General features: G+C 33.9%; 1 protein-coding gene and 1 pseudogene across 19 annotated transcripts in view; both read right to left on the reverse strand.

The window, feature by feature from the left end:
• The window catches only part of ROBO2 (roundabout guidance receptor 2), a 1,364,435-nt gene that overhangs the window by 888,010 nt on the left and 450,135 nt on the right, over positions 1-26,290 (reverse strand). The window lies entirely within an intron of this gene.
• On the reverse strand, positions 3,835-4,913 carry LOC135969439 (L-lactate dehydrogenase B chain pseudogene; annotated as a pseudogene).

Consider the following 26,290-nt stretch of genomic DNA (forward strand, 5'->3'; position numbering starts at 1 on the left):
TCCTGTAGGCAGGGGTTAAGCAGTGAGGTATCCACTAGGACTACGTGTGTAGCTATATAAAAAGATGGATAAATATATTTTTTAATCTAATAGAAATAATAAGACTTAAAAATGTCCTTCATTTTAGAAAAATAAGTTTTTAGAAACTATTTGGTCATTTTGTAGCTTTACTGTATACATTTTTATATCAATTGCATTTGTTTATAAATTTAATCTCGATCATGTAGCTAGACCAAAGCACATCCAATTAATCCCAAAACTCCTTGGGATGAATCACATTCTCTTGTGTATTTTGAGCCTTCGTGCCAGCTTTGCATCCAAACTATTTTCCACTATTTTTAAAGTCTTTGACCCATAATAGATGAAACAATGTTTACAATTACTACCTCTCAGGAAAAAAGAAGAGGATATTCTAAGTTCCAAGCTTCTCCCATTTCTAATTGAAGGCAAAAAATAAAAAATTCAAACAGCCACAGAAAATACTGCCTTTTAAAAACATAGATTTCTTTCAAATGACAATAATTACAGCCCATAAACTAGATAGAGGGTGCTTCCTATTTGTCTCTAGTCTTGATCTTCCACCTTCTTGCCCTTATCCTCACCAACTGAAGATGTCTGGCAGTTTTATAGCTTGCCTGTTTGAGGAGCAACATTCACTAATTTAAGGGAATTAATACAAATCATGCTTTCCATCAGGTTTTTCATTTTAACAACATGAGTCACCAGAAAATAGAAAGATTTAAACTAAGATTTACTATGAATTAGACTAAGTTACAAAATTATTTCTATAAAGATGACCTTTCTTTCAATCAAATAAGAAGAAAGTTACCAGATGGGATCTTCCCCCAAGTCTGATATTCTATGATTATAAAATCATTTTTGCATGTAAATGCAGAAAATATAATAAATTTGTTGTTATGCCAGGACCAGAGAATCATATCTTGCAAATTAGAGTTTCAGAGTTAGCTTAGTATTTTTAATGATTCACAAAATACATTAGAAATACACAATCAACTCATGAATTCCAGAATTACAGTATAATTCATTTAACATACTCATTGGATGAAGGTACATTCATTTCAAAGAAGAGAGAATCTTAATTGTGTTTATGGTTTAGCATCTGAACATATTTACTGCTTGCTCAATTATTCAAGGACTTGAAGCCCCACAGAAATAACAACATCATCATCCACTTGCTTCTTAAAAGGAGCATGTTTGTACCAGTCTAGGAAAAAAGTCAATATTTGTCCATACTTTCCATAACAAATATCCAGTGGAGCAAATTTCACAGCTCCAGTTCCTCAAATGGTAATTTATGGCTCATGTTATTATGGTCCCCACCTCTGACTTTTTTAGAGAAAAGATAAATCCAGTTTCTTTGTATTCTTCCCAGGGCCATTATGCAAGGATTTTTCTCATTCTTTTTTTGATTGCTCGTAAGATATCTCTATCTAATCAGAGGGTCCAAATTTGATCTCAGTGGTCTAAAAATGTAACTATATATGATATAGGAATATAAGATTCTTTCTCACTTCCTCTGGTAAGGTATGTTTTATTAGATATATTAGTCTCTCTCTTTGAGAATGTACTGAAGTTTATTTCACAGATGTTTTACTATGCTGCAAAAGTAAAAAAAAAAAATTAATATTGTAAAAAACTAAGACCCTTAATTTTGAAGCTCTTCACAAATAATGAGATCCAAATAATGACTCAAGAATGACATATGTTAAAGAAGCAGCAGTAAAGACCCAGGCAGAAAGGAAGGTAAAGGGTGTATACACACACACACACACACACACACACACACACACACACACATATATGGAATTCTTGTCATTAGGCACAAAGCAAGGCTAATGTATGTGAGGTAAGAATAAAACATATCTGTCGAATATGACTGACCAGTCTTAGAAGTTTTCAAGAAAAAAAAAATCCTTCATGAAGTCACAATTCAATTTCTCATGAAAAAAAGCAGAATAAATATATCCGTTCATTAATATAATGTGACTTTAAACTTTTTAAAGAAAAAAATAGTCACCTTACAACAAAAGAAATCTTCATGACAGATTTAATCCTGTTGTGACTAAATGCTGCATTTTATTATTGATTAAGAGGCTTTGACTATGACAATTCATTCATTAGATTGCACTTCTCTTTACATGGAAACAATGCACGCCTCTCAAGTACATGTGTGACTTCTTACCATTTGTGTTTTCTTTAAAATCTCGTTTTGCCTTTAACTTTCCATTGGTTATACTATTTATAATGCTTTTTATCAGAATTGAAGACTGTCATCATAGTACTTTAGAATTTCCATCTGTGCCAAAGATTTTAACACACTATGATGAAACAGAAGGTGCACACAGAAAAATTTCACCCTCATTCCATTACTGCTCTAATTCAAATTTCTTTGTTTCAGTTGTTGACTTAAATATAAATCATTGATTGTGAAGGACATAGATTCCCACTAATGAAAATGAAAAACGATTGAATCCTCTGGAGCTGGTACGAATCATCCACATGATTTAGTAATAGTCCACTCTGGCAAATGACCACAACATGATGATTACAGCACCCCTTAAAAGGCAGTAAATTGCAGTGCAGTGGCCACGTATGCTCACTTCACTGCTTTGCTAGCTCAATGGATCCAGTAATAACAAAGTAAACTTAAAATAAATCTGAATAAAAATTCAAATGTATAGAAAAATCCAGTTCCATTTCTTGACATGGATTTTCAAATTAAAAAAAATAATAAGAATAAAAAACCCAAGGTATAATGTCAGGGGTAGGGAAAGAAGAGCAATAATCATGGAAAATTTTACCTAGTAGGTGTTTTTAAAAGATATATATATATGTGTGTGTGTGTGCATATGAATACACATAGATGCATATATATACATATAAATTTGTATATATATATTTTTTCTTCTTACTGTTCATGATTATTTAGTGACTAATTTTTAAAAAAATATTGAGAAAGCACCCTGTTTTTCTGCAAAGTACCTCCGAGATACCACTATGATTCTGGAGAACAACATTGTAAGTTAAATACAAGAAACCCTTAAAAATATAATCTGAAATCATGGACTAAAAATATAATCTAAAATCATAGACCAGGACTTTTTTTTTTTTTAGTGTGTGTCCCTTGCAGTATCCAAACTTCACATTTAATTAGATGTCCTGTATTTTGTAAATGACCAGGACTGTTTTACAAACAAAGCCCACGTGCTGTAGGGCTCTTTTCCCGTCCCAAACACTCAACAGCCCTGAAAAGACTCAGCACAGACTTACCAGGTTCTGATTCCTGTTGTTTACTAAATAATGTTGGAAAAAACCTGAATGCTATTTTGATTAGTACGTGCATTATTATGTTGGTAGCAACAATAATATTTGTACCTTCAACATTTCCATACTGTAATTTTAAAATTAGCATTAAAAAAATTTAAGAGAAAGTAAAAATTGGTACTCAGTATGTTATGCCAAGCATTTTATAAACCATTGAAAATGCATAAGCTATGAAATACGTAGTTAAATTCCTTAACTTTCAAAAACAGTAGATGTTTCCTCATTAGTCTAGATTTTTATAGTATTTTCCCCTGAGTTTTAAACTAAAAGCAAATTTTAAAATATTTATAAAAATCGTATTTTTTTTTTTTTTACACTACAATAGTTAATTTTATTTGTTCAAGAGCTCATATTGCAAGCATTAAACCAAGCATAGGCTTTGATTCTATGAGCCCAAATTCACATATTGAAGAAGATCAAAGCAAACTGCGATCCATGTACACAGATGAAAACTAAAGGCTCAGAGTTAATAACATTGTAGTTTTAAAATTTCTATAGCCTAGAGCCCAGTAGTCACAGGTCTTTTAGGTCCTTCTGGATGTCCCACAGGGTATCCGCACTTTTCTTGAGCTGAGCAACTTCATCATCCTTTAGCTTCTGGTTGATAACGCTGGTTAATCCTCGGGCATTGAGGATACATGGAAGGCTCAGGAAGACTTCATTCTCGATGCCATACATCCCCTTTACCATTGTTGACACGGGATGAATCCTGGATAGATTTTTCAACATGGATTCAATAAGATCAGCCACACTTAATCCAATAGCCCAGTTGGTATATCCTTTTAGCTTGATGACTTCATAGGTACTTTCAACCACCATCTTATGCACTTCCTTCCAATTTTCACTATCATTGTCCGTTCCCATTTCTGGATTCAATTCTTGGAGAGAAACACCTGCCACATTCACGCCACTCCACACAGCCACACTTGAGTCGCCATGTTCCCCCAAAATCCATCCATGGCAGCTGCTGGGATGAATGCCAAGTTTTTCAGCCATAAGGTAGCGAAATCTAGCAGAATCCAGATTACATCCACTTCCAATCACGCGGTGTTTGGGTAATCCACTTAGTTTCCAGGTAACATATGTAAGAATGTCCACTGGGTTGGAAACCACAATTATGATGCAATCAGGACTGTACTTGACGATCTGAGGAATAATGAATTTGAAAACATTAACATTTCTCTGCACCAGATTGAGCCGACTCTCCCCTTCTTGCTGCAGTTACCACTACAATCTTGGAATTGGCAGTCACAGAATAATCTTTATCTGCCACAATTTTAGGCGTCTGAAGAAATAAGCTCCCATGCTGCAGATCCATCATTTCTCCTTTAAGCTTATCTTCCAAAACATCCACAAGAGCAAGTTCATCAGCCAGAGACTTTCCCAGAATGCTGATAGCACACGCCATACCAACTTGTCCAACACCCACTACAGTGATCTTATTGTTTGGGACTGTTGCCTCTTCTTCCGCAACTGGTGCAATGAGTTTTTCCTTAAGAGTTGCCATTTTACACAGGAGGGAGAAGGCGCTGGAGACCTCAGTAACAGCAGTGCGGAGAACACAATGTGAGCTAAAAATCGTATTTTTATTTTGCATAATATTGATTACTGTGTAACACCAGTCATGAAAACTCAATTACTTAAATTTAACAGTTTATGATACTCAAATACTTTAAAAGAATAGATATTAGCTTTAAGTTTGACTTAAACATATGGTTTGGGGCAAAAGACCATTCTTTTCCGTTTTTTTAGGTCAAATTTTGAGGAGTTGTTTTAAGATTCTGACTGATTAGGAATAAAGACATCAAAATGAGAAAATAATATTATTCATTACAGAATTTAAAACATAGGAAGAAAAATCAAACCCTTATAGTAGTGCTGTTCAAAATAGGTATCACGTGAGTCACAGATGTAATTTTAAGTTTGCCAGTAGCCGTATTTAAAAGGACAAAAAAGAACAAGCGAAATTAATTTTAACAATAGGTCTTGCTTAATCCCAATGTAGTCAGAATACCATTTCAGCACGTAATCAATGTAAGAAAATCATCGGTGGCATGTTTTATACTCTTTTTTTGTGTCCTCAGTCCTGAAAATCTGGTTATGTTTCAAACTAATAGCACATCTCAAGTTGTACATACGGGTAGTAGCCACCGTACTTAACGGCACAGTCTTTTGAATATTGGGTAGCAACTGTCACGAACCCTGGCTTTTAAAAGAAAACTGCATTTAATGAAGGTGAGGTAAAAATATATAGATATGCAAAGTTAGAAAACATCTCAGTATCATAAATTTAGTATATTTCCCTCTCAAATGTGAAGACATACCGGTAGATTCTTCCACAAAAGTGTAGTCAAAGGTGAGAAAGTAGGTCTGGAAGAGCAGCTGAAGGAAGGATCGGAGCATCCTGCTTCATCAGTGCCTTGGATCCAACACTGATGGCCGCCACTAACTTGTAGGATAAAATCACCTCAGTTGGAGGCACTGAGCTGTATCTTTGTTACTCATAAAACTTCCACTTTTCATGTTCTTTGGTTTAGACTTATGGTCCTTTGAGAAATATATTTTTAAAAAGACAATGTTTTCAATACGCATATGTTTTTAAGTTCAATTCTTCTCTCTCTCCTTTACGTTCCTTGTTTCTCTGTAGCCTTCGCAACATGCGCTTGCTGATAAGTAATTACATACATGTATGTTGGGTGTAAGGTGCATATTTATGAGAAACAGGCATGTGGGGGAAGTCAAACTGTGAAAAGAGCTTTACTCACAGATCACCCTGACCCTTTGAAATACCCTCCGCTGTTCTTAAAACCACAGGAAATCTATTTGTTTATGGAAGTGTGCCAGGTGTTTCTCTCTCATAAATTTGTAATTGATTAATTATGATCATCTAGAAAAAAAGGGCACCACTATGATGAGTGGTTGTATTTTCCATCAGTATATTTAATAAGTGAGTATTTTCAGTGAGAAACTATGATGAAAAAAGGACAGAGAAGAGAGACTATGAGCACAGCTAGACAAGTGGAGTTATAATTTAACCATAGTTTACAATCCTAAGCCAATCAAATGTTATATCTACTTAAAACCACCAACTTCACAAAATCTGCAAATATTTTGTTATCAAATTATGCCTTTTATTTTTCAGAATAATGTTCAGTCAGAAGCAGTGAATTAAAACATTACACGATGGTCATTAAAAAAGGCCCTGCTATACTTGGATAATAATATTGTATTAAAATTAATTGTGAATAGATAAACATAGTTGACACTAAGTGAAAAATATATGTTGGCAATGGTAATATTTTTTCTTGGAAGCTTCCAGTAATTATTCAAGAGCGGAAAATAGTCATTTAAGAGAGACTGCAGGAATACAGAACACAATGACGGGTATCCGGACACTGAACCAAACCGTGGAAGAGATGAGCGAGAAGAAGTTATCAAGCAGGCCTGTTTTAAAGGCAGACAACTTTGAATGAAAGAACATGTACCTGCAATAGACAGTAGGGGAGAATAATTTACTTCCCTGTCTGTACAGTGAAACATCAGGGGTGAATTTTAGCAGAGCCTGGACTACATGGCAAGAGACAATGAAGTAATTTTAGACGGACGGCTCGTTGTGAAGTCCACATGTTGAAGAATACAAAGCAAATTTCAAAGTAGATTACAAGCATAACCATACATGATTGCTGACTAAAATAAAATGACCGTTGTCTTTTTGTTTCATATTTTGTCTTATGACAATAGTTATTTTGGCCTTTGCTCTGAATTGTGATTTACAAATAAACAATCTACATAATATTTACAGAATAGGTCAATGCAGATCACTGATAGAGCCCTGAGTTGTACAGCCGACCTGTTGTCACTACCCAAAGCATGGTCATTGGAGTATCATCATCATCATCATCATCATCATCATCTGGGATTTACAAATACAGACTCTCTGACCCCACTCTAGATCTACTTAATCAAATCTGAATTTTAACAAGATTCCCAAATAATCTGAATGTGTATTAATTACTAACAACTGTTGTTCTATATAGATTCATTTTTCATTTACATTTTAACAAGTGTAGCCAGATCTTACTATACTTTGAGCATCTGCCAAACAAAGAACAACTGGACCAGTCAAGGAAACGTTTATGGTTGCTGCGTGTCGCCGTGTAGCAGTCTACAGGGCCGAGGATGAAAAATCGTATTTCGTTGGGGAAAAAAATCTATTATGTGTTTCTAATCTATGTGTGTTTTTGTTGGTATTTTCCCATTTAATCCACAGAAATTTTAAAAAGGAATAAGCTTAAGATTTAAATTAAAAAGGTTGTACTTTTCTGTTCTTGTGATAGTTTGCTGAGAATGATGGTTTCCAGCTGCATCCATATCCCTACAAAGGATGCACAAACCTGCACGTTGTGCACCTGTACCCTAGAACTTAAAGTATAATAATAATAAAAAAAGATTGTACTTTTGTTCAACAATCTTCAAGTATATAAAGGGACATTAAATAGACAACTTTCTTCATCTGACCAAGATATATAGATTTGTTTAGCCAATGAAAAAATAATTATGTATATCTGTGCTTTGCTGTGCACTGAAATCATTTCAAAGAAATCCTTTTTAAAAATGGCAATGAACTGTTATTACACTTTAAAACTACCTAGAATTATATGATTCTGTTAACTACCCTAAAATTTAACATAATTGTTAATTTAAACTAAGGTTTTACATATTATACTTATGCATTATATTACATTTTGATTATATTAAATGTTTATTCTTTATTTAAAACACTTTTCATCTCAAATGGAAAGTGATTTTTACAATCTACTATACAGCATATAGTTTTCTGATATGTTTCTCTACCAATTACCAACAAAACATGCTAAAATTTCAGGTTACTTTTCATCTCATAAATACTTCTAGAACAAAGAAATGATTAAAAATTCATTTCAACTTGATTATATATCATGAGAGGAAATCAAGATGGCAAAACTCTGGAGTCTTTGAGAAAAGGTGATGGGATTCATTTGACAGTAACAGGATGGAAGGATGAGATTATTTACATCAGAAAGTGCGGCCTGGAGCAAATTATTCTAAATTGTGTTCAGCAGAAAACTGACCTCATAAAGGTCTGTAAAAAAGTGTGCACTGTGTAAAACAAGTTTGAGGAACTCTGAGGGGTCACAGTGAAGACTGGTGTATTAAATGACTAAGGTTAAATTACCACAGTTAAAAAACCACATAAACCTTCTCAAACATTTGATTAATATGTTCTTTTATATTTTATCATAGAACATACACTGATATTTTGTAAAGGACTTTCTGGGTTTATATAAGAAGTTATCAATGCCTATTTTATCAGTGCCAATTGGCTAAAGACAAGTGTAACATTATAATAATGTGTCAATTAAGTAGATGATTCTTTACTTACTACCAAAAAATGCTGTTCCTTTTCCCTTATTTTCAATGAAACTTCAAAAAAGTAGATCCCACATTCATCAAAAGTTAATGTCCACAAAATCGTGATTTAGAATTAAAATTTATGTTTTTGATGATATGAGCATGTCAATGGCTTTCTGCATATATAAATGGATTCATACACATATTGAAATGGGAGCTAAAATATCTAAGCAATGTGTTTATCCTGTACCCACTATACAATATGCCAATATGATACATTAATTAAAAAATAAAGCAAAAAAAATTTAATAAAAAAGAGTACAGTGTTACACTCTACAAAAATCCTTTTGAAAATCAACTTTTGTATGCACTTTTCTTTATGGAGGTTGTTCTGGGCTAAATGGTCCAAAGTAGTACATGGAAGAGAAAAAGATACAGAATATATTTATTCTTTATCATTGAAAGAAAAATTTTTTCCATTTCTATTTTCTTAAATACAATGTTCAATATTTTACTTATTTATGCCATTCATATATTGTAAATTACAATGTACATGATGCCTCCTTTAAATCATTCTTGGAACAAGAAGAGATATAAGCAGACAAATTAATTGCTTATTAATTATTTTATGAACCCTGACAGGCTAACCCCTCTCATCTACAAACTTTTATAAATATTTATGTAAAAGTGAAATATTTTAGTTCTTTTAAACAACAAAGGCAATAAATTGTAAAAGTCATCCATTCTTAGACAATAATTGAAAATAGCATGCTTAGTGCATGTATATTCTGAACTTCAATCACATACCAAAAGGCTTTTGTCATAGCTGCTGATTGAGAACGGTTAATACAAAGGAGACAAGTTAGCTGAAAGCAATCTAGTGATGCAACTATTTTAGGTGTTTTTAAGTACTTCTGCGTGAGATTCAGTTAATCTGTTTTCCTATATTTATCATTTTTGGGTATTTCTTTTTTGTCTATGTATTAATGTATTAATCTCCTTATAAACTTTATAAACAATGTAAAGTGAATTATTCTTTCACCTTGTAGAAATCCTTCCATTTCTCAACCCGTGTAAGCTAACTTGCTTTTCTATTGTCATTCAGCAAGTCAATATTGGAGTCAAGATACACAGTCTACAGTTCCATAGTCCTATATCTGTCCTCAGAGTATTCAATTACCCACCAGACAGCAATGGCAAATATTAACAGTGATTTATGGTAAATCGTTAGCTATTGTTCCATTATCCATTTATCCCAATAAGAGCTTCGTCTATTTAGAAATTAGCACTCCACCCCCCACTTCGTTGTTAAGGAAAAGATCCATTGAGAGTACCAGTAAAATCCTCACAACTCAGGGGTTTGGGATGGCACATTGTCCACAGTACGCAAATGTGTGTTAAGCATTATGGTTCTCATTATAAAAATAACAATTCAGAAAAATGTTACTGCTTTCTCTTGCTCACATATTTTATATGATGTTGCCATCTGAATAATTGCTTGTCTTTTCATTTATCAAGCAAGTCATTGCTTAACTTTCCTTTCTGCCATTTGCTTATTCACACTTTATAGCAACACTCCATTTTTAAAAGCTGCTAGCTGGCCTTGTTTACATTATTACTTCCTCCTTTACATCCATAGATTGAAATGGAAAGGAATTATCATTATCAAAGGATTATATGGTCTGGAAATCAAAGAGCCAGATCAGATTTTAGAGATCATCAATTTAATAGATAATTCTCATTGTAGGTGAAGTGGGTCAGATTTTGGGGTGTATGCAGATTTTTAGGTTGGAGGTTTCGTTGACTTACACAGAATACATAGTAAGTCTTGGGTTCAAGTACTTCTGTTGTGGAAGCCTAATTCTGAGACTTCAGACCATGGTTTCAGGCACAATAACAATGACAGCTATTCTATTTGTGAATTTAGAAATGTGACTAGGTAGATAGAAGTATTTTGAAAATGTAAGTTATTACTGTTAATAATTACCAAATGATTATTTGAGATCTAAAAAGGAAGAGTAGGTTTCCTAGAAGCATGCAACTACAGTTAGGATCTGAGTCCTAATCCTGACTCTGGGTTGATTCCAGTTACGACTGATATGTAGTAAATTACTCCAAAAGTGGGTGCCTCAAAACAATCCTTTTATTTTGCTTCCCATTTTGTAGGTCAGGAGTCGGGGCAGAACTCGGCTAAATAGTTTGCATCTGGAATGTCTCACGCACTAGTAATCAGACATCAGCTGATGCTGGCTGCACCCAACTGAAATTTTAGCTGAACTGGACATCCGCAAAGATTTTCTAACCTGGCAGGCAGCGCACACTGGCTCTTGGCTGGGAGCTCAGCTGGGCTCTCAAGTGGAGCACTTACAGATGGCCTCTCCAACAGGAAGGTCTCATTGTATGTGGCTTCCTCCAGAGTGACTGTGCCAAGAGCACCAGGTGGTAGCTATGGGACCTTTTATGAAGTAGCATTGGAAGTCATTCAGCATCATTTCCATCATCCTTTATTGGTCAAAGCACTCACGATCCTGCCCAGATTCAATGGGAGGAGACAGAAACCCCACATCTCAATGGTAGGAGTATCAAAGAATTTGCAACTCTTCAAAAACCACGACACTCTGGGTTCAGTCTGGGGTACCCCACTAAATTCTGACCCTTCTACTAAGAAACTTAAAAGGTTTTCCCATGTTTTCCTTGACAGCCAGGTATGTGGTTCTCATGCTGGAATTATAATTGACTTAAAAATAAAAAAGATGTATTTCATATTTAAAATTTAGTTGCCTATTATTTAATAAAAAATTCAACAAAATTTAATTGAGCACTGATGTATGAAAACCCTGAATCAAGATACTGAGATTACGACTGTTAAAGAAAATGGACATACACATGGACATACAGAGTAGAACAACAGACATTAGAGACTGCAGAGGGTGGGAGGGGTGAGGAGGGATGAGGGTTGAAAAATTGCCTTTTGGGCACCATGTTCACTATTGGGGTGAAGGGTGCAGTAACAGCCCAGGCTTCACCACCGCACAATATATGCATGTGATAAATCTGCATTTTTGTATCCCATAAATCTATAAATATGAAAATTTAAAAAAGAAAATAAAAACTTGCCGGCAAGTCTATCAAGAAAGGCAAAATATATAAGCATGGAGTTGGAAATAGTATTGCTAAGTGTGCTGTAACAGAAGTATGTATAGGGTGGGCTGCGGAAAGACTTTACTGCATAGGAGGTTAAAGAGGTGGTTGGAAAAGTTCAAGGTTAGAGAGCCATCTGGGAGGGAGTTCTGATAGACAGGGGGCCAGACCTCTCCCTTACAGAAGACAATGTCATTCTGAAAGCATTTGAGAAGGCAGGAAACATGAACAAAAATACTGAATCAAACTTGATAAAGCTATAGCCTAAGATATATAAGTGGTAGTAAAAGATGAGCCTGGAAGATTAAGTCAGGCAATCGAATGATGTTTTAATCATGGTCAAGAGTTTGTATAAATGATCATTTAATATTAATACTGTAACTCATGAAACAATTGGAAAGTAAACATTAGTATTACAAAAAAATCTGTGCAAATATTTTCAAACAATAAATACAGTATAATTAAAATATTTTAAAGTAGTCAAAACTGCATAAAGTTACCATAGAATATGGAGCAGAAAGGAAGCATGTTCAAACAAACTATGGATGCTCAATACAATGCTTACATGAAACATAAATGAAATTGGATTGTAATCAGGTGTTGACTTAATTTAACTTAGTCATGACGTGTTCTGGGTTATGTTTCAGTCATTCAGTATTTGCATTTACATACAGTAATCAAGACAGAGGAAGCAACAGGGAGACTAGATTCTACATTCTAATTCTCAAAGGACAAAACACACAAAACTTGCATCAACTGGTCTTCTGATTTTACTGTATGTGAGTTGGCTAATTAATGTGAGAGTTTTCTAGATAAAGTATAAAATGAAGAATCTTTGCTGTTAAAATTTCCCGGCCAAGGGATACGTTAAAGTTGGAATAAATATGCAGGATTTTGTTTATATCTCAAGAATTTAATTATTTATAAGAAGACTGTCTGTCAAAAATAAATGGGATGGAGGACGATAATATAACAAGAGCAAACGCGGCTCTGATCCACAGGCTCAATACAACAGAGCCTTGCAGTTCAAACTGTGTTGGCAAAGCAGTAGCAATGGCAGCAGTTTGGAGCTTGTTAGAAATACAGAATCTGGGGTCCCACTGAATAAGATTCCACAGTTTAGCCAGATCCCCCGGTGATCCCTGTGACCACTAATCAGAATCTGGGGTCCCACTGAATAAGATTCCACAGTTTAGCCAGATCCCCCGGTGATCCCTATGACCACTAAAATCAGAATCTGTGGTCCCACTGAATAAGATTCCACAATGTAGCCAGATACCCCGGTGATCCCTGTGACCACTAAGATCAGCAAAGTGTGAATGCACAATGAGGTTCTGATTAGCTTTCAAAGCTGTAGTAGAGACTTTTGTGTTGGTTTTTATGAATTAATTGAAAGAACATAAGTCAAGTCTTGAAGAGGAAGAAATGTGTTAAAGAAAAAAAAAGATGGAAAATATTTTTAAAAATGAGAATTGAATAAGTAATTAATGTTAACAATTCAGTCTGAAATATAGATAGGTGAATAGATATAAATATAGATATTTATCTGATATGAAGAGTTGAAATAAATAATGGACAGCTAGAAGTAGTTGTAGTCGGCTACTAAGTGCCTGAGATATTGGCTGGCACATGGTAGCCATTCAATATCAATGTTAATTGAGTAAATAAACTTTACATATATCACTTTATCATTTAATTTTGCATACATTATTTCACTTTGAGCCTCACAACATTCCGGAGAAGTAGGTGGAATGGGTAGTTGGCATCATTAGACAAATGCTTTCAACTTGTCTACTTTGTAATAACTCTTGAAATCAACAGGTCTGACAAAACCTTTTAGTGCATGATTGATGTTAAGAATGTTCATGCATTAAAGATAGTATTTTCAATTGTCTTCTAAGGAAAATAATTTTTACATGCTATTGCCTTTGTTTAACAAAGACTAAGATAGTTAGCTGCTATGGAAATGCCTACTAACTTTTGAATTAACTTTTAATTAAACTGAATTTTATTAGCTTAATTTGCCAATTTATATTGTAAATTGTAACACAAAGGATTTCAAGCAGGCATCATGAACAATGCTCCTTACAATACGAACGAAATGGGTTGGGGAAATGTTCCACTTTGTCATCATTGAAATAGAAATGAACATAACATAATATAGGTAACCCAGGGAACCAGCAACCATGTTCTGCAGCTCCTTTTCCTCAGTGCGACACACTTGCCCATTTAAGCACTGTATAGCCTCTGTAATCAAGTGTGTTCTTTAAAATAATAAGCATCAATAAGAGGCTGTTATGAATGTTCAAGTTCCAAGAATAAACAACTTTTTTGAATCATAGGTAAGAACGTGAAGTGTATATTCTGATTAAAAACTGAGAAAATGTTCCTCTGTCATGAACCTCATTTTTAATTCCAAAATTAGGATACAATTTATAATCCGACCAAAAGATGGTTGTTTGCAGTTAGTTTTGATCGTCCATGTAAATACTGAGTATATTTTCAGTGTTACTTGCTTCTCAAAAACAGTTCGCTCATGATTTAAAAAAAAAAAAAAAAAAGGTGGATTCTCATTGTGGAAAAGAACAGAAATAATTAAAGAACATGTTATTGCTTCATTTTATTGGATAAATATTTGATTTATACAAAGGTGCATTGTATCGTATTTTTTACATAAATTTGTTAGTTGACAAATCAAAAATCTTTATTTTTAAGTCACTGTATAATATTATTCTTGCAACATGTTGTTCATCCTAAAATTGTTCAAATTCATCATAAACAAAGGCAATTGCATAAAATAGCTTTAAAAGAGGTTTTAGAATTTCTGTTCCATCATTAGTTCTAATTGTCTAAATGCTTTAAAAATCCATATTTTTAAATGCCTGAATGAATACTATTCTCAGAATCAAATAAGGACTCCTCCATATTATGAAGTTCAACTTAGGTTGAACTCTACTTGGTTTGGAGAATGTCTTCTGAAAATGAAAAAGATACTGTTTTTCTCTATTGATTCCCATAAATGTCTCATGATCTTATTAGATAAAAAATGTTTATGATCACTAGCATATTTTCTATACTGGCTGTGTATCACACACTGACCTGGGTACCTGAAATACAATACCTCAATTCTTACACATTTTCAAAAAAACCTTTTTATCCTCACATTATAGAAAAGAAAATGGAGCCTTAAAAAGTTAAATATTCTCAAGGTCAAAACTCAGCCAGTCAATATTCTAAATTCGATGTTCTAGCAAGACATGTTGACTATTTATTGCATTTTACAAAGTCACAACTTTAACCAAATAACATTTGCATTTTCAGAAGACCACAGGACTTTGCCTTTCTGCCAGTCTCAAGAGTATTACTCGTTTAGGTAAGAAGAAATAACACCAAAAGTCTAGATCAGAGAAAAAAGACTGTATATAATAATTAAATTGGCAAGTAATGGCAAAAAAAATTCTTATTTTACACTTATCTGGGATAATCAATTTGTGGAATGGTTATATGCCATATGGTAAAGAACCATATAATATATTTTCCAAGCCAGGACACTTGTGAGGCTGAAAAAGAAAAATCACACAACAGGATGGCAAGGCAGCTCGCTTAAACTGGGACTCCTGTAGGCAAACTGGAATGTATGGTCATCCTGCATGCAAGGAGTTATAAATGCTCATCAAATTGAAAGGAGAAATGAGAGAAACAGAGCTGAGCCTAATCTGAATCCTCTTGCTCAGAAAGGCTTATTTTTTTCTCTAAGGTTTGATTTCAAGGTAATTGTATATAGCTTATACAACTGTTCCCTTTTGAAGAGGCATGCAAATAAGGGTTTGTCTACTGCTATTTGTATTTACCAAATTGATCCCTAGTTAAGAGTGATCTGGTGTAATTAATTACCTTTGAAAAAGGACACATTGTTAAAAGGGTTAGAGACAGTGCCAGGCTGGAAAAGAAAGAAGAGGTAAAACACAGGGATCATGCAGGCTTTCATGTGTTCCTGATGTAGAAGCTGCATAATTTCCTTCTTAATCAAACTGCATCATTCTTCAATCACATACTTAAAACATTCCACAAAGTATAAAAAAAGATACAAGGTTGCAGAACAATGAATGTACCATATTAAAAATAAATCTGCAAATATGAAATATTTTTTGCATTCTGTTAAAAATAATTTATATAACTCTAAAACTAATAAAATTGAACTGACTATTCAATAAATGGAATTTTATATCATGTTTGTTATCAGCTAAATAATTCATTATTCCATTTTATATACACACTCTTTAATTAACTTACCGACTCAGAGGTAAGATACTGCTAATCCATTCATTTCCCCAAGCCCCCGCAACGTACGCACAGAAAATATAAAATGTGTGTGTGTATAAGAGCAAAAGGTTAGTAGTTTAATATGAAGGAATTTTTAATCAGAGGAGAAAACAGCTGGTTGGGGATGTCTACCTCCAGCTGGAGATCCCAGACTGCATGGTGATTAGTGACACCTGTTTTCTACCAGCCTTTTCTTGAAGCGGGAAACTCAGGAGGTTTGCTACAGGAGTGTTCTTGCCATTTTGCTATACTCATTTTTAAAAAACACATTTTCTTTTAAAACCAGATATTTATTTTCAGCCATGGTGTGCCCATTAAAAAAATCAGAGTCTAAAATTTGCCTCAGAAACTATTTTACAATAGGAAAAAGAGATGATACTATTTTCAGTAATTTGGAAAGAGTCTAGTATTTTAGTATTCTCGTAAATGTTTAAAACATTTTTAAAAGGTCCATCTGAAACTTACAGATTTCAATAATGTTTTATTGTTAGAATCATATTACCTACACCAAACCTTTGAGAGAACTGATAGCTGGGTATGAGCACCACGACAGCTACCTCTAGTCTCTATTCCCTTGTGACTTCTCCGCTCTTTTGCTTCACCCACCACTTCCTTGAAATCATATTCATCAATTTCCTTCCATCCTTTTGTTAGAGTTGGAACGACCTTAAGAGACATTCTGGTTCAATTTTATGGATGAAAATTCTGAGTCCCAGAATTCTGAATCCACAATGAGATACTTGGTTATGACAGCCTGAGTAAACTAATACGAGGGCCTAAGTCAAGTGAATCATGGGGTCACTGCTGTGAAAAGCACCTGGGAACCTACTGGTTCCAAATGTCTTATTTTACAACTTAGGAAGTTACAGCAAATAACAGAAGTTTCATGGCTAGTCACAAGAAGATCAACTAGAACCCAGGTTTCTTAACCCCTAGGCAAGTTAGTCACTTTCTAATACCCCCTGATATTTTGTAACACATACAAGCTCAAATACAAAACATCCTATAGAAACTCTTAATCTCAGGAGAGAAACATTCCTGAAATTCCAGTTACCGTTTATGTTTGGTCAAATACTTGATCCCTTCCATGTTTCTGTATCAAGTTAAAGAATGTATTTACTTGACTCACTTTTACGGCGTTCCAACTATGTGCTAGACATTGTGTCATATCGCCAGCCTTCTATATATATTAATGTATGTTTAAGTCTCTCACCCCCAAAATGTTTAGGTACCCTAAAAAAATCTGCATCATTATAATAATTAATGGTTTAAGAGATGTAGTGTTATAAGGAAGAACACACTGAAATTGTTGTCAAACAATATTTGGAGTTTGTATTGTTTAAATTCTGACAGTTAAATTATGCAGCCAAACCTAAGAGTTGTACACTTGATTCGATTTTAGGCCCCGGGTCTGGGTGGAGGGAAAAAGCATAAGACTAGAAATTAAAGATGACTTCCAGTTATAATTTTTCTTTATATTAGCTTTGGCCTCAGCACTCAACCTACCTGTGCCTCACTTTCTTTATTTGCAAGATGAGAAAATTTGACTTTTCATTTAAGTTTCGCTCCAGTTCTAACATGGTGGAGATTGGAAAAAGTAAATATATTTTCATGCTACGATATGTTTAGTCAATAATTGCCTTAAAGGATAGCTCGAAAGATCCCAAACTATGTTGACGTGACATCTATTTTAAAACAATGTCTGCACTGTCCTTCAGACACACAGCAAAATCCAGGACAAAATTCCATGTATGTGAGGTGGGCAGTGTTGTATACATCCATCATTCATACATACACATACCATTCTCTTTTATTAGAAACAAAGACCATGTATTTATACAACCAAAGCCATTCCCACTATAATTCCTTGGTGTGATCTTTATTTCTTTAACGTTGAAAATAAACACCAATGGACAATAATATCTGCCAGCAGCAGACATGATGGTCTGTTGTGTGAAGATTCCTATCAACCATATGTCTGTATATCAGCTTTGATCACAGAAGTTTCATTTTCCCAACAGAGAGGTGGGATAACCATTACAGCTGATGAGAAGGTGATGGGTTGGTGCAATCCTCAAAAAACAGGTGGTAAAAGTTCAGCTCCTTGGGAAATTTCCGAAGGAGCAGAAGAAACATTGCCCGATCTTTTAAAGCACTAGAGATTTCAAGGGCACTTATTTGAAGAGAGTTGTAAAGATCAATGAGAGAGAAGGTAGTTAGGGACAAAACCTGAGAATACACTTTTACAGACCTCACACCCTGTGCATGAAGCTCCATGGAGCCAGATCCCTCACCCTCCTGGTCGGCTTCCTTGGCTCTGAAGAAAATTCTTGTTTTAGTGCAGGCAGGAGGCTCGTCCAGTCTTTACGATCTTTTCCCAGTAGTCTTCGTTCAGCAGGAGGGATAATGACTTTCAAAGGAAGGTATTAAATGTAAAAAGTGCTGCAGGAATGGGTAGTATTTTTTTTCCCATGGAACAAAATTACCTATTTTCCATTTTCCTTGTCAATGCGTTTTAGATGTTTCCACAACAGATAATTAATTTTTTTTTTGCTTTTGTGTCGAGTTATGCCTTAAGTTGTCTTTGCTAAACTGCCTTTAATGAAATATTAGAGTATATATTTTGATTTTAATAATTAACATATTGAACATTTAACCTGTGCCACACATTATGCAAAATGCTGGAGACACTGTGGTCTCCCAGAACTTTACTAGAGGCTCTGGTTCTCCCTTAAAGTCACGTTATTGTTTACTTTTACAAATTGTGCCTTTTAGGAAAAATATTGTTCCTGAATCCTTACTAAAGAGATGAAAATTTCCCTAGGGATGCTGGTGACTCAAGTTTTAGACCTAATTTCCTCTTCCTCACCTCTTCTGAGTGAACTCTCTCTATGGTTTAGAAAGCTCAGTCTCTCTGGAGGAGTATTAAAAACTCATTTGTGTAATTATGACATTATCAGTTATTATGTTTATATTTTCCCTCCCCCACTGTTTCAGAAACAAGTAACAGTTTATTTGATTAACAAAGCAATGTTCTAGCTGGTTTGAAACAACATAGACTTTAAAAAATAACAAATCACTCTTCATCTATTAGGGATGCTGCAGTCGTAAGATCAAAATTGATTATTCCTAACATTGTGGTATTTCTCAGAAGTCCAAGTCAGGTCAGGGCCACCAACCCCACCTCTCAAGCATCAACTCCTCCCCTTGCTTTCTTTCCTTAGTGACCACACAAAACCCCTGTAACTCAAACATGGAAGAGGCATAGCACAACGAAAGATCTTAAGTGACATATACTCTTCTTTTTGTTCCACCTAAGGCGTTCCTCTCTTTAGTTTGGATGTACAGCCTAAAAGTTCAGTACCTCTGGGCATCATGTAATTGCCTTTTACAGACCAAGAGGCCAAGGACACTAAGATTAGAACTGTAAGACCTGAAATGTAGTCCTGACTGACTGCTCTATTTACTTCTTATGTAAACCCAAATTATATGTAACCTCTATCTCCATTTTCTTCTCTGCAAAATTGAGACAACTATTAATATCTATCTTGCTTACTAAGCTGGTGTATGCATAAAATCGGGTAAATAAATACCTTAAACAGACTGCAAAATCCAAAGTGCTATAAATATATAAAGAATTGCAACCAAGGGTTAGCAACTGTAATCTCCTAGGCCTTTGGACATCAATGGGATTGGGCCAAACAGCTTATGTGCCCAGCTCTCTCTTATTTATTTATCAATAATAATTCCGGCCGGGCGCGGTGGCTCACGCCTGTAATCCCAGCACTTTGGGAGGCCGAGACGGACGGATCACGAGGTCAGGAGATGGAGACCATCCTGGCTAACACGGTGAAACCCCGTCTCTACTAAAAAATACAAAAAACCAGCAGGGCGCGGTGGCGGCGCCTGTGGTCCCAGCTCCTCGGGAGGCTGAGGCAGGAGAACGGCGGGAACCCGGGGGGCGGAGCTTGCAGGGAGCTGAGATCCGGCCACTGCACTCCAGCCTGGGTGACAGAGCCAGACTCCGTCTCAAAAATAATAATAATAATAATAATTCCTTCACAGTCTTCCTCCATGTCTGAATGTGTTTGATGTTTATAAATAACATGCTGCTGTTGCAATTTAAAGAACTTCATAAGAATCCCTACTTCCTTCCACAAAGCCCTATGGCTCTGGAAGGCAGGCCGTATCTTCCTGTAGACAGACTTGCTTACAATCAAAACGGGTTTTAAAGCCTCCTGGGAACAGATTGACATAGCATGTGGTCTTAGGTGCAGTATTCCCAGCCACTATCCAGTTAGAAAATACACTAAGAAAAATAGATAATTAAAAGTAAAGAACCATGTTAACTCTGATGGATCATTTGGTTCATGGAAGCTATTTGGAAATTGTAATAACTACGTCTACTGCATATTTTCCTTTTGATTTTCCAAATCTCTTTACATAACATAATCATAAGACTATTGAAAGGTAAACTGTATTTTCATTGGTCATTTGAAAGTATATACTACTTTTTCACCCCAAATTCATGTTAATCTCACTGCAATGGAATGTTTGGAGTTACAAGAATAGACATACTTTATTCTAGGTCACTTTTTAAAATTCCCAATTTCAGAAAAGGACCAAACTATAAAACAATCCATTACTACATTTCATCTCCTGTAAAAATGTTTTGTAAATATTCTACAATGGTTTATTAAGTTTATAATTATTTTCCATGATTTCTCTTATTTCTCATATTGGTAATTGGGAATCTTTACATTTTGTAGGCAGAAACATATTTGAAGAGTAAAAATAACCCTGTAACATATTTGATTGTGTCAAGAGTTTTTTCTTGAACTTGGCCAACAGACCATGAAAATCCAACTTATATTTTTATAATATAAAGCCTAAGACTACTAGGTGAATATTACATTATTACAAGAATTAAAATTGCCACATACTCAAAGCTAATTAAAAATTGATATCACACATAGAGTATTAAAAATTATAGAAATTCTCAAGGATTTTTAATAGCTTTTTTACTTCTCATACCATTAGGTGAGCAGGGGAGTACCTCCTGATGGTGATCATGTGTCTAAAGGAAGGGATACAATGGTTGGATTAGGGAGTTTTTATATTACAAGCTTTGAGACTGCAGACCCAACTAAGGCAAATTCAAAGAGGAAAAACTATTTCCTAAACACAATTTAGAGATAAAGTACAAATATTAACCCATGGACAAAACAAAAATCAAATTCACTAATTATTTACCGATTGAGGACAACTTTACAGCAATTATTATTACAAATGCCTTATGTACAAAATTGAAAAAAGATATTGTCCATTACAACAAGGAAGTTGAGTTTATTGGAGGTGTCACCATGAGAACAAAAATCTTTGGACTATAGAAGTTGAGATGAGAGTGGAATCAAGACAGGAACAGGTGGATTGCCTTGAAGGTTAGCTAGTTTTAAAACTCTACTTTACGCTTTAAGTATCTCTTTCTTCCTCCTAAACTTGCTAGCAAAAATCTTCATATATGACCTTTCCCAGGATACAGTTTGGAAATTAATTTATGCTATAACTCCCCCAGTTACCGTGATTACTCCTCCTTACTCTGGGGTCGATGTCTCTTAGCACTTACTGTTTTTATGATACTACAAGATCTGATAATCCAAAGATATGGAATGAGTTAATTTGAACTAGCACATCTAGAATCTGGAAAGTACTTGTCTCATGAAAACTGTTTGGTAAATGTTCAGTGAATGACAGAATATACACTGCACACCAAAATAAATAGATTTTAATATGCATTAGAATTTATTTCATAGGAAAATTCATTTAATCAATAATCTGAGTACAAAAGAAAAAGATGAATAAATTATTTCTAATAAACAAAATTGAGGACTAATTACAGAACTTATTTAGTTACCACATGGATGAATTTAACAAGAGTAGAGAAAAAGTTTATAATGTATAGGTAGATTATTAAAGACAAAATGTATCTAATGTGAATACCTAAATGGCTAGTGTCTTTTTTCACTTAAAGGTGACTAGTTGTATAGAATTCACACTGAATACATTTAGGCCTGATATTTTCTTCGTTAGATTTTAAAATTCCTAAATTAATTTGGAATTTTCCAACCCTCCTGTCACACAATAGTGCCACAAGCTGATACTTAAATCCCTATGTGTAATGACAAAGTACCAAACTTCCTAATTAATAATGAGTCTCAAATTCAGCTATCTCAAATATGTTATTAGCAATGACCTTGAGGTGTCTATGCACAAGTTATTGAGAGGGATGTCTTATCCAAAACATGATTCAAGCACTTGGATAGTCCTAATAATATCTGGCTAGCAGTATATTTCTTAATTGGAAATAATAAAAGAAGCAGTATTATCACAAGTAATCAGACTTTCTTAGTTATGATACTTAAACACCATAAGGCAGGTGATTTATTCAACTCTTTGGAGCTTCTCCAGGCACACTAGAACATAAATAAAACACAGAGGAGCAGCAAGACTGGGGAAATCACAGTGCAGTTTGGGAATTATGAAGGGGTGATGCTGTCCCACCGCTTCAGTGTTGCAGCTATAATGTATATGCTGCCGTTAACCTTTGACAGATAACGCCACTTCTGTCCAGATACTAATACGCAGAACAGTTCGTGTCTTTCAAAGTACACCCTCAAAAGCTATTTGACAGAACCAGTCTTATATTCTAATTTCTCTAATGGCCTAAAGAGAAAATATTTTCTTTTTTTTTTAATTTTTACTTAGTATATTATTCTGAACTGCCCAAAAGGAAAGCCAGCTCCTGTTTGAAATAACAACTAGTAATGAAAGTAGATTTTCTTTCTCCATCCTGCTATTTCTATTAGACATGCAGTTTATCTTTTGAATAGTCTCTAATTTGTCTTTCCTTTATTATATCTATACCAATAAAAATTTTTACAAAGATTACTAGGAGGTAGTATTATTTTCACTGATTTATATAGGTTTTATATATTGGATGCTTAAAAACAAAGCATAAAGGCAAGGAATTAAAAATAATATTTAACTGGACAAAGAAAAGGGCAACAGTTTTGCCATAAAATGTTCATCAAGCTAATTTGTTTCAGTTATATTGAGAGGTAGGACTGAAAATGTCAACTCCAGAGAAATTACTTCGCCTGTAATGCTAAGAGCAGCCCCTACTGGTTACTGTCATATAATTGAGACAGGGGAAATTTTAATGAAAAAAGTTAAAATATGAGAACAGAAAATATTGGAGAGCTATGTCTTTTTAAATAGCAATGGTCTCTTTTTTAACTCTTTTTCAGTATGTGACCTGCCATATTTGCTATAAATCGCATGTGAAGTATCAAATACTTAAATCTCATTTTTTGTTTCCTTTGAAGAAATTGTTTCAGAAAACGCTCAATCTTCCACTTGACAGAGAGATTTTGCCAAAATCAGCCTTTGACAAAATTCGTCTGTTGACAAAGAAAAACTGAGGAAGCATATTATGGATGTATATTTGTCGTCTGAAATAAAAGTATAACTTCATTGGATTCATACATTATTGAATCATTATTTTCTAACTGTATAATAGAGGCATATTAAAAATAATAAAACATTATATAAGTTTAAAATTATGGCTCTATAAATGAAATCAGGAAATCAACAAAAATTGATTTAAAATATTTTAGAACTTTATTTTTTCTTGCTCCAATCGCCATTTTCTTGGAGGTAATTGATGAATAATAACAAAATAATTTAAAATGAATGGAAATAATTATGTGCTTATATTTTCTTCTCTTTTTCTGACATGCCTTCCCAAATGGCTTTACACCTAACTTCAGCACAGTGCTTCTCTGTCTATTTAAGTCTTTGACAAGACATTTAAGGAACAACTGAAATGATTTGTGTGTACGTATGTGCTACATATACCTTTAACAATATCAGAAATGTCTTACTTAACTCTTTTGAATTGACATCCAAATGACAAATATTAATATATTTGTTTTATTGGGTCCTAGTATGAATTCTTCATTGAGCAATATTGAATTTTCTAATTTTCGCATTCTAAGCATTTTGCAAAAGATGTTCTGTGTAATCACAATCCTATCATATGCTACTTAGAAACAAAAATACGAAAACGTCCCTAAAGCCTTAGAAGGTTTTTTTAATGCTGCATACCATATTCCCTTAAAGATCCAGAGTGCAAATTAGCATATTCAACTCTTTAATGCATCCTTTAGTAAAGAAACATGTTTAATTTTCTCTAAGCCACTTTTCCTCAAACACTTCAGTAACACAGAACCTCCAAAGGAAACACAGCAAACCTGTGAAGATCTTATGGGACTGGTCTCTTTGGGGATCACATTTTCTATAATGTGATTCTAATTCTTTAAGGATGAATACTGAGACTGCTTTAACCTTAGTCCTTACCTAACACCTCTCAACCTTAAACACTTCCAGACTAATCTAGAGAAAAACTGTATCACAAGGGACTCTCTTGGCCATGTCCCCAGGGACGTGCCATCTTAAACCTGACCCTACCTATCCCTTATCAAGAGACTGCCAATCACCCACGGTCTCAGTACACATTTTTGATGCTACATCATTGTCCATAGTAGAAAATACAAACATCTTTCCACGGCACATATTTTGACCTATGCCCTGCCATTGATACTTGTATACCCATTGATATAAAATATATTCTTTCATTATCATTTTTAAATTTTGAACTCCATGCCTTTGCTCAAATTGTAGCTTCTTCCTGGAAGGCCCACCTCTGTCTTCTTTCTTGATAAATTCTACTCAAATAAGAACTTTATATGGTGTAGCTAACTCACTCCCTAGATCATGAGCAGGTGAGAACAGGAACAGCAAGGAAAGCTCTCTCATATCTTTTAATTATTTTCTCCCATTTTATCTACCAATAAAAAAATAATAATTTCATGTCCTGTAGCAGGATGCAAACTACAGTTTAAGAATGCTTACCTTGAGTCTCATCTGAGTAAACTGTGAGTTGAGATGACTTTATGGTACAATTGTATTGTAGTGGTACACATATATATTTGGAAAAATTATTTCTTTCTAAAGAAATTATTACAAAAATAATGCATAATTTTTGATTATTCAGAAAATAAAAATAGAATGATATATAATCTAAGCATTGAAAGATTACATTTATTAGCATAGTATTTCAGTATTTGAATCTCTCTATATATAATTTTTACAAAAAATATATCATACTATACATTTTACGTCTTGTCTTTTCATTTAACAATACAGTCCAATATATTTGCCATTAAATATTCTACCATTATAGCATTATTTTTAACATATCATAAATATTTTATTGTGAGAAAGATAAGTCAAAATACACTTAGCCATAATATGGTTGAACTTTAATTTTTCTTTTCAATATTATAAATCACGATGTAATGCATATCCTAATAGTTTTATATTTGCATACATGTGATTGTCTCCTTAAAACAAATTCATAAAATTTGAATAGCTGGGTTAAAGAATATGTACACTTTAAACACTTCTCATGTTTATGATACTTTTAAAATGTTGTAACAGTTTATGACCCTACCAGCATTATTTCTCATGCCCTTATTAGTGCTGGGTGATTTACTTAAAAATACAACACCAATTAGATAAGTGAAAAATGTACATACTTGTTTTGCCTTTAAGTCCTATTTAAATTAAATCACTTCCATATTAATAATTATGTTAATCCAAATATGTTATGTTGTTGTTCCATGTTTTAATGTTTCATTTACATTTTTATTGATCAACCCTTAAAACTTTTTATACATGAGGCATATTTTATGAATTATACATACATATACAGTACCAGTTGTTTTTAACCTTTCAATATGCATTTTTATATATAAGGCAAATCAATTCATTTTTTGTGATTTTTATCTTAGTTTTAGGCTTAGTAATAACTGTATCAACATCAAACATATAATATTAATCATTACTTTTCTCTATTATTTTGATTTATTTTTATACAAATAATAATTTAATACATATTAGCAATCAACCACTAAAAGGAAGAGGGGGACAAAACCCAATATCCTCACCTTCAATGATAGAACCTTCT

Source organism: Macaca fascicularis, chromosome 2 (assembly GCF_037993035.2).
Source record: "Macaca fascicularis isolate 582-1 chromosome 2, T2T-MFA8v1.1".
Classification (NCBI taxonomy): domain Eukaryota; kingdom Metazoa; phylum Chordata; class Mammalia; order Primates; family Cercopithecidae; genus Macaca; species Macaca fascicularis.